Genomic DNA, 9,381 nt, shown 5'->3' with positions numbered 1-9,381 from the left:
GCAGGAATTTGATTTTTCAACTAGAGAAATAGTACAAAAGGTAACTTCTACTAGCTCATCTAGGAGACAATTATCCAAGACACAACCCAAGAAACTGAACCCTGCAACACCTACTTTCAATCCTACAACAATAAAAAATCATGCAGCAGATAGGGAATCAACAGCTCATTGTGTACAAAAAGATTTGGGGAATGAGCAGCATTTTCACAATGAGTCAATTGCCCATTGGGTCCAAAAAGCATTCAAAAATAATGTAGTTCAAGTCAATACTTCATGTCAAGACATTCCTTCCAGGACACCAATGTTGAACAACAATTAGCAAACAACAAAGAAAATGAATTTGTTGAAGATACAAATTTTGAGAAATTCAGGACCAATGAAAAAGAAAAATGGGCAGGAGGGAGATTATGGCTCAACCAAACAGAGGAAGACTTAGCAGATGGTCAGATTCCAGATATAATGCATAGTGATGAAGAATTTGGAGGAAATGAAGTGGAAGATGAGGATCAAATTGTTAATTGTAATGCCAATGCAATCAATATTCAAAGCATCAGCGAATGCACAAATGCAGCAACAGAAAAGACAAAAGAGGGGAACATTAATATTATAGATCAAGGAGGGACTTCATATAATGCTGTTAGTAATGCCTTGAAAGAAGCTGAAAATGCAGACAAGAAACAAGATGAGAATGCAGACAAGAACCGAGCTATGGCCGTGTAGGTTTATGTAAGAAGTACTGTTCCATTGAGCATCGTGCAGGATGTAGAAGGAAGTAACATTCCATTGAACAATACAATGTTGTTGACCAATGAACATGCTAAAAAAGATGCAGAACTTATCAACCAGGCAGAGGATATTGTTACATCAAAAAAAGCAGTAGAAGCACATGATCAAGTTAACCACGCAGAACTTAAAGGTAGAGACATGGATGGGGAATCCACTGCACAAAATTTCCTTAATGTTGCCAAGTAGGGAGATCTGTCACCAAAGCTTATTGAACTAGTAAAATCTGCAACAAAGGGAAAAAAGAAACAGTCAAAAGAGACTTCTATTGTCCTAGTTAGTGGAGTACAAACAAGGAGAACACTGTCCAAATCCCAAAACATTTAATGGATGCCATTATATGGAATGCCAGGTCAGTAAACACAATGCAAGCATTTGAAAGGCTGATTACAATGCATAGAAAATATCATTTTGAGTTCATAGGAATCCTTGAGCCTATGCAACAGTCTCACAAAATGGAGAGGTATAGAGCAAGAATTGGTTTGGCACAGGCTGTAGTGAATGTGTCACATAAGATTTGGGCTTTTAATGAAATTTTTGAGGTTACTATTTTATATAACATGACTCAACAACTGACTTTGAGATTGATGCACTCTGAAACACATGTTGAGCTCATCCTTACACTAGTCTATGCCAAATGTGATCGCACTGAAAGAATAGAACTATGGGATACGTTGTATGCAATGACATCAGATATGACAGTACCTTGGCTAGTTGGAGGCGAATTTAATATGATATGGGATGAGGAAGAGAAATATGGGGGATTTCCAGTTTCTCTCATTGAAGTATATGACTTCAGACACTGCATCAATACCTGCAACTTGACAGACTTGGGTTTTAAAGGAAGCATATTTACATGGTGGAATGGAAGATCAGAGGAAGAATGCATTTTTAAAAGATTGGACAGATGTTTTGGCAATACTGAATTGCAACAGACCTTTCCTGGATTGGAGATAACTCACCTATCCAAAATTGGGTCTATTAAGAAGTCAGTCAGATTTCTTAACTTCTGGACGAAGCATGAAACCTTCAAAGATGTAGTAAAGGAGAATTGGAATGCTGATTTTAGTGCTAACCCTTTCTTCATTTTTAACTACAAGTTAAAGAAGCTTAAACAAGCACTATCTACCTGGAGCAAAGCTACATATGGGGATATATTCCAAAAGATTGCAAGCCTTGAGGAGGTGGTCATGGTTCATGAAAGACAATTTGAAGTCAATCCTACACAGATGAATAGACAAAGATTACAACAGGTCCAAGCTGAAATGATTAAATATCTTGCATTAGAAGAAGAATTCTGGAGACAAAAAGCTGGCATGTTATGGTTCAAAGATGGCGATAGAAACACTAAATTCTTCCATGCCCAAGTTAATGGGAGAAGGAAGAGACTGAAATTATCAAGGATCCAGAATAGCCTTGGTATCTGGATTGAAGAAGATCACTTAATAGAAGAAGAAGCAATAAAGTTCTACAAGGATCAATTTACAGAGAGTGCAGTTTCCAAATGATTTTTATATTCTAAATCATATACCTTTAATGGTAGATAGTGATCAACATGAAAGATTGATGGCTTTGCCTTCCAATGAAGAAGTGAAGAGCGCAGTTATGGGGTTGAATGGGGACTCAGCTGGTGGACCGGATGGATTCACTGGAGCCTTTTACCAAACATGCTGGGAAATTATTGAAGAAGATGTAGTAAGCATGGTCAAGGCTTTCTTTTGCGGTCAGCAGTTTCCAAAGAGTGTGACACACACAAACCTGGTTTTATTACCAAAGAAAAAAGAAGTTATGACCTTTGCAGACATGAGACCAATCAGTCTTAGCAACTTTGCTAACAAGATTTTCTCTAGGGTTATTCATGAGAGGTTGGTTGAATTATTACCAAACATAATCTCAGAGGAACAGGCAGGTTTTGTGAAGGGCAGAAGCATAGTTGAGAATGTACTGCTAACTCAAGAAATCATTAAGGATATCAGGTTGAGAACAAAAGCAGGTCCAAACATTGTGATTAAGCTTGATATGACAAAAGCTTACGATAGGCTATCATGGCTATTCCTGACCAAAATACTAAGAAAAATGGGATTTCCTGAAGCTCTTATTGGCTTGATCTTTGATTTTATTTGGAACAATTGGTACTCTATTCTTATAAATGGTCAGCCTAATGGTTTCTTCAAATCATCGAGGGGAGTTAAACAGGGTGACCCTTTGTCACCAACTCTATTCATTCTAGAAGTAGAAGCACTTTCTTGGGGATTGAATTCACTACACACTAACCTGTATTTCTGTGGATTTGGAATGCCAAAATGGAGCCCAAAAATAAATCATCTATCATACGCTGATGATACGATCATTTTCTGCTCTTCTGATGAAACTTCATTGAGACTTGTGATGGAGGTTTTGCAAGCTTATGAATCATCATCTGGTCAACTGGTGAACAAAGCTAAATCAGCCATATACCTGCATCATTTAATGAATAATGAAATGATTAACAAGGTGGAAAGGATTACAGGTATGCGAAGACAATGTTTCCCTATGACCTATCTTGGCTGTCCTATTTTTTATGCAAGAAGAAGGGGAGACTATTACCAGGGATTAATCACCAAGGTTATGGACAAACTGCAGTCATGGAAAGGCAAACTCCTTTCTGTAGGATGTAGAGTTGTTTTGATCGCAAATGTCCTGCAGAGTATCCCAATTCATATGTTGTCAGCAGTTAATCCACCAAGTTATGTGATCAACAAATTACATAACATTTTTGCCAAGTTTTTCTGGAGCAGCAATGTGGGAGGCAGCACTAGACATTGGGCGTCTTGGACTAACCTTTGTATGCCTTATGAGGAGGGTGACATAGGTTTCATGTCCCTACATGATGTATCCAAGGCACTATTCTGCAAATTATGGTGGAATTTTAGGACTAAGCTCAGTTTGTGGAGTTCTTTTATAAGTCAAAAGTACTACAAGAAACTGAATGCAGTAATTGTACCTTGGAAGCATGGATCCTACGTGTGGAGAAAAATTCTAGAATGTAGGGACTTGATTGAGCATCATATCTACTGGAAACTGAGAATGGGATCAACTCTATTTTGGTATGACAATTGGACTGAGATGGGAGCCTTATATTTTCAAGTACCTGCAGAGTTTGGTATCGATGAGGATATTCATAATGTCAATGATCCGATTGAAAATGGTATGTGGAATGTGGATAAAATGTTTGAGAGCCTACAAGAAGATTTGGCACACCACATTGTGCAGAATATTAGACCACCAACTGAAAGTTCACAGTTAGATACTCCTTTCTGGATGCTTGAGACAAAGGGACATTTTACAGTAAAGTCTGCATGGGATTACCTGCGAAGAAGAGCCAACCCAAGATTAGCTTACAAGATGATATTGGTAAAAGGTTTACCTTTCAAGATATCCTTCTTCCTGTGGAAGGTGTGGAAAGCCAAACTGCCACTTGATGATTTCTTGCGTAAACTAGGATACTCTATGCCATCTAAATATTGGTGCTGTGCTGATCCTAAGGAGGAGTCATTACTACATTTGTTCTTCACATCCAATACAACTAGAAGTGTTTGGACTTACTTCCTGAGGAGAGCAGGAATAGCATTAGATGGGTTGTCATTACATCAAGCAATTACAAAGTGTTGGACATCACCAGTTGTACCTAGATTAAAGCCAGTGTTACAAGCTCTACCTGCATGCATTGTATGGGAACTTTGGAAGAGAAGAAACAGTTTGAAATATGGAGAAGCAGTGTCAGTGAGCAGAGTTATTTACCAGGTGTCATCTACTATGCAAGCTCTGGTCCAACTGAAAAAGCCTGGACTACATGTGCCTCACAAGTGGCTGGACTTACTGACAATGATGGAGCAATACACACCTCGATTGAAATATGATAAAGTGTTATGGGAATTTCCTTCAAGAGGATGGATCAAAGTAAATATGGATGGAGCATGTAGAGGGAACCCATGGAGGAGTTCAATTGGTTTCTGCATAAGGGATGAGGTAGGTGATTTGATATATGCAGAAGGAAGGGAGATTTCTGAAGGAACCAACAATGAATCAGAAGCGGTAGCTATTGTGGAGGCATTGAAGATGTGCAAAAATCTTAATTATTTCCAGATATGGCTACAGACAGATTCTATGCTATTAAAGAACATTATAGAGGAATCATGGAAGCCTCCTTGGTATATTACTGAACATGTAGAGGAGATTTTAAGATTGAAGGAACAAAGTATCATCAAGGTCACACACATATTCAGAGAAGGGAATACATTAGCAGACCACCTTGCCAATTATGCTCTAGATGAAGGAAATACTAAATGCCATGGTTTCTGGGATATGGACTCAAAAGGAAGGAGGATTATTAACGAAGATAAGATGCAATGCCCTTAGATAAGAGTGAAGGTTGCAAGGAATTAGGAGGAAAAGAGGATTCATTTTGTTATCACACTCGAATCATTCTTGAGGAGAGTTTGGATAGCAATTTTTCGGCTAACTTTGTTCATTTTTTCCAGGTATATCATCGAAGCTAAAGCCTAATCTTATAGTAGAATCTCAAGTGGTGGTATTATTGCACTACATTCAATCCATTGGGAGGACACTAAAGGTAGGCTTTGGCACTTTTACAATTTTCGTTTCATGACAGTCATTCACATCAAAGGGAAGTACTAAAATAGGATGGGAAAACAAGATGGGCACGTGAAGTTCTGGACAATAACAGATGCCAATGCGCTTGGAGAATGCACCAGCACGCTAGGGAATTTCTAGGAAATGCAGCATGCGTTTTGGAAATATAAGACAATTCAACTTTTCGACAAAAGATGGAATCTCACGTTTTGGGTGTTACAAACCACCAGACAACACATGCTGTTGAACAAAAGTGTCACATGGAAGAGTGTAATACCCATGAAAAGTTATCTTGGATAAATAAAAGCATGTGATGGATGCTTTTAGAATCAAAAGGAGAAACAATTTTAATTGTTTAATATTTGGACATTACAACCATGCTCCAACCATTAAGCAATGGGGACAGAGGAATCAACGCACGCCTGCAATTTACTAGCACGCTTCAGTAGGTCGACAATGAATGTGTCTGCAGAACACGCCTGGCTAATAGAATCGACACGCGTTATGGAAACAAGAGACAAAACAACTGTTCGACAAAACCAATAACAGCAACAAACATAGGAGATTTTGATGCACGCATGGATGCTGGCAGCTTTCACAACCAAAGCAGTTGGGGCATGTTTTTTTGGGAGGACTTTAAATTCTATCAGGGATGCAAGCCTGTTTACACATGGAATTGCACGCTGGAAATGTATCGTATGTTGGACAACGAATTGTTTCTCTCAATGCGGGAGATGCACGCATGGCATACGCATGAGGTGAGCGTGACTTTGAAGAAAGGCGTCCAACAAGAAGGCATGCACATGGGGTTTCGACAACAAATAGCTGGGACGTATGCTTTGGACATTTGAGAATGCACTTGATTTGCACAATTCGAGTATATTTTTCGGCGCAACAACAGGAAGGGGATCGAAGGAAAATATTATACGCGTGGGATGGGTTGCTGCATTCAAATTGACGCAGATTATGGCTACATTTACAATCAGAATGGTACACATTTGAATTGGGCTTCAATGGACTGGAAATACAAGGAAGCAAAGGACATCTTCGGCCTAGATTTGTAGTTTAAATTAATGTGATATCAATTTTGAGTGCAGTGCTCAATTTTGATAATAGTCTACTTGTTAAGTTCAAATTTTATTCCTTTCATTCTGTAGGAGATCATGACATTGTATTTTGTTTTTTAATTTTGTTATATATAAAAAACTAGCCCTAGGCACTTGCCTAGCGGATTGCCAAAAAAAAAGAGGTAAAATTGGCAATACTCTATTCTTGAGGGGAAAAAGGTAAGGATTTTCTTGTGGTACAAATATATGTTGATGACATAACTTTTGGGGCTACCACTGACAAACTAAGTAAGGATTTTGCCAAATTAGTGGGGAATGAGTTTGAAATGAGTATGATGGGTGAGCTTAACTTTTTCTTAGGCTTACAGATCAAACAAAGCCCAAATGGAACCATGATCCATCAGCGGAAATATGCAAAGGAGCTGATCAAAAAGTTTAAAATGGATGAATCAAAGGAAATAGACACCCCCATTGCAACTGCCACTAAATTAGACATAGATGAACCTAGTTCATCTGTTGATCATAAGTTGTATAGGGGTATGATTGGTTCACTTTTGTATCTTACTACCAGTAGACCTGGCATAATGTTCAGTGTAGGGTTTTGCGCTCGCTTTCAGGATAATCCAAAGGAATCTCACTTGACTGTTGTCAAAAGGATACTGAGATATTTGAAAGGCACTACTGATTTGTGTCTTTGGTACCCTAATAGTCGTAATTTCAATCTAGTAGGGTATGCTTATGCAGGTTTCCTTATGGATAGAAAAAACACCTCAGGTATGGACCATTTTCTTGGCTCATGTCTTGTATCATAGGCCACTAAAAAGCAAAATTCAGTGGCATTATCCACTGCTGAGGCTGAATATGTTGCTGCTGCCTCTTGTTGTGCTCAACTGCTGTGGATCAAACAACAACTGGTAGATTTTGACATTGAAGTTGGTTGCATTCCCATCTTCTGTGATAACACTAGTGCTATAAGTATGACAAAGAACACTGTTCATCATAAGAGAACTAAGCACATAGATGTTAGACACCACTTCTTAAGAGATAACTATGAGAATGATTGATCTCCACAGAGCTACTGATAAATAAATTGCTGACATCTTCAGTAAAAAACATAGTAGAGAAAACTTTGAGAGGAACATATTGGAATTAGGGATGATTAAGATCACCTAATAGGACCAGCTCAGAATGCACAATGAAAAAAAATGAAAAGAATTTATTTTTGGCTAGGAAATCTGAACTTGTGTAAATATCTAGAATAATTTTTACTCAACTTCATACTGTAATTAGTATACTCCTGTGACATGTTTTAATATGACTCACTGATCTCTTACAAATTTTTTTCTATTATGGTAAATTGAGGCATGTTCAAGAGAATTCTAAATGAAGAACCTGGTACATCAGTATGGGTTCATCTGAAAGCTAAGGTATGTTTTCTATACTCTGCACAATTAGAAATATAAATATTTGAATCGTGAGCAGAAGTACTACAATTTTTCAATTCCTTAGAAAATTCTATCCGTTAGCCTTGAACCAGTTCCGTCAGCCTTAGAACTCTAAACCACAAAAATTGCCTAAAATCCAGGGAAGCTTAACCGATCATTCAAACCTGCAATTTTAGGTTGATTAGACCTCTAATTGACCACTGCTAAAGCTGCCGTTATACATTAGATGTGTATTTTTTCTTTAAATACACATCATTACCTTCTGCCATCTCCATAATTCTAAACCATCAAAAATCCCTCTTCACTTTCACTTGCCTTCTTCTCCAAAATTCTAGCTCACAAGTTCTCTCAAGAAACCAGCGATCATCACCAACCCACAAGACAATCCCGGAACTCCTCCACCACCCACTCCCTCTAATCATCTACACCTCCTCCACCTAGTACATCTCCTAAACCCAGGCTAAGAAGGGCGAAAATTCTTGCACGGAAAACAATAGCGTCTGGGTCTCTCAAAAAGAAATTAAAGGCAAGACAGGTCCAAGTCTCTGACTCCAACTCCGATTCTGAGTCATACAAATCCACTAGTGAGGGGAAAAGACCTGGGTCTTCTGACTCTGAAAAGACTCATGAATCCCCTTCTAAGGTATGTTCTTCTTTGTCTAAAAATCTAGAAACTAGGTTTTTTCTGGTTGGGCCTATCAGGGATGTAGAATTACCCAAGTTACAAAGGAGTGAAGGTAAAAAGAAATCTAAAAAGAAAAAGAGAGTGAGGGTGCATGTGGTGAAGAGAGGGGAAATGGGAAAAGAGTGGCTGATCATTCACTGACTACTGATTTGTCTGTGCCTGCTATCTCTAGGGTTGAACAAGAAAAGGTAGAAGAGAGTGGCAAGAAGTCAGGGGGAAGTGGGTCTGGTGAAGCTGCTGAAGGGTTAGTTAATCTAAACACACAAGGAGATGAACCTGGTTCATCTACTGAAGAGACCCCAACAGACCTATTGAAAAAGGTGGGGGAAAGTTATGATCCAAAGAAATGAAAAACACCCACACCAAAAGCCCTGGTGCTCCTAAACCCTCCAAGAAAAGAATGGCTTCATCCCCAACAACTACTAAAATTTCATTGCAAAAGGGAAGAGCTACAAGAAGCAGGGTGAAGCAGAGTGAGAGTGATCTCCAAAAGGCTCTAACTGAGACTAAGAAGAAAAAGCTGGCTAAAGGAAAAGGGAAGGTTGCAGAGTCCTCAGAGGATGTGTAGGTTGAGGAGATGGAACAGGTCAATCAGGAGGAAGTTCAAACAGTGGAGGTTCAGACCCCCAAGCACAAAAAGCCCAAGACTTCTTCCAAGAAGTCTTCCTCTATGTCTGAGGCTGCTGAACCTTCATTAGCCAAGAGGACAAGGTCTGCAGTGAAAAGTAAACAAGTAAGAATTTCTAAAGATGAGGAATGGAGTGGAGAA

The 9,381-nt window shown here is 38.8% G+C and overlaps 2 long non-coding RNA genes across 2 annotated transcripts; both read right to left on the bottom strand.

The window, feature by feature from the left end:
* Positions 1-837: 837 nt before the first annotated feature.
* On the bottom strand, positions 838-3,454 carry LOC104222610 (uncharacterized). Its single transcript, XR_709962.2, has 3 exons — positions 3,370-3,454; positions 3,058-3,240; positions 838-1,009 (listed from the first exon to the last, which is right to left on the bottom strand). It is a non-coding gene; the product is annotated as an uncharacterized lncRNA (long non-coding RNA).
* A 148-nt stretch (positions 3,455-3,602) lies between these two features.
* On the bottom strand, positions 3,603-4,084 carry LOC104222611 (uncharacterized). Its single transcript, XR_709963.2, has 3 exons — positions 4,007-4,084; positions 3,767-3,913; positions 3,603-3,671 (listed from the first exon to the last, which is right to left on the bottom strand). It is a non-coding gene; the product is annotated as an uncharacterized lncRNA (long non-coding RNA).
* Between the last annotated feature and the right edge of the window lie 5,297 nt (positions 4,085-9,381).

Source organism: Nicotiana sylvestris, chromosome 12 (assembly GCF_000393655.2).
Source record: "Nicotiana sylvestris chromosome 12, ASM39365v2, whole genome shotgun sequence".
Taxonomy (NCBI): domain Eukaryota; kingdom Viridiplantae; phylum Streptophyta; class Magnoliopsida; order Solanales; family Solanaceae; genus Nicotiana; species Nicotiana sylvestris.
This window is presented reverse-complemented; position numbering and strand designations above follow the sequence as displayed.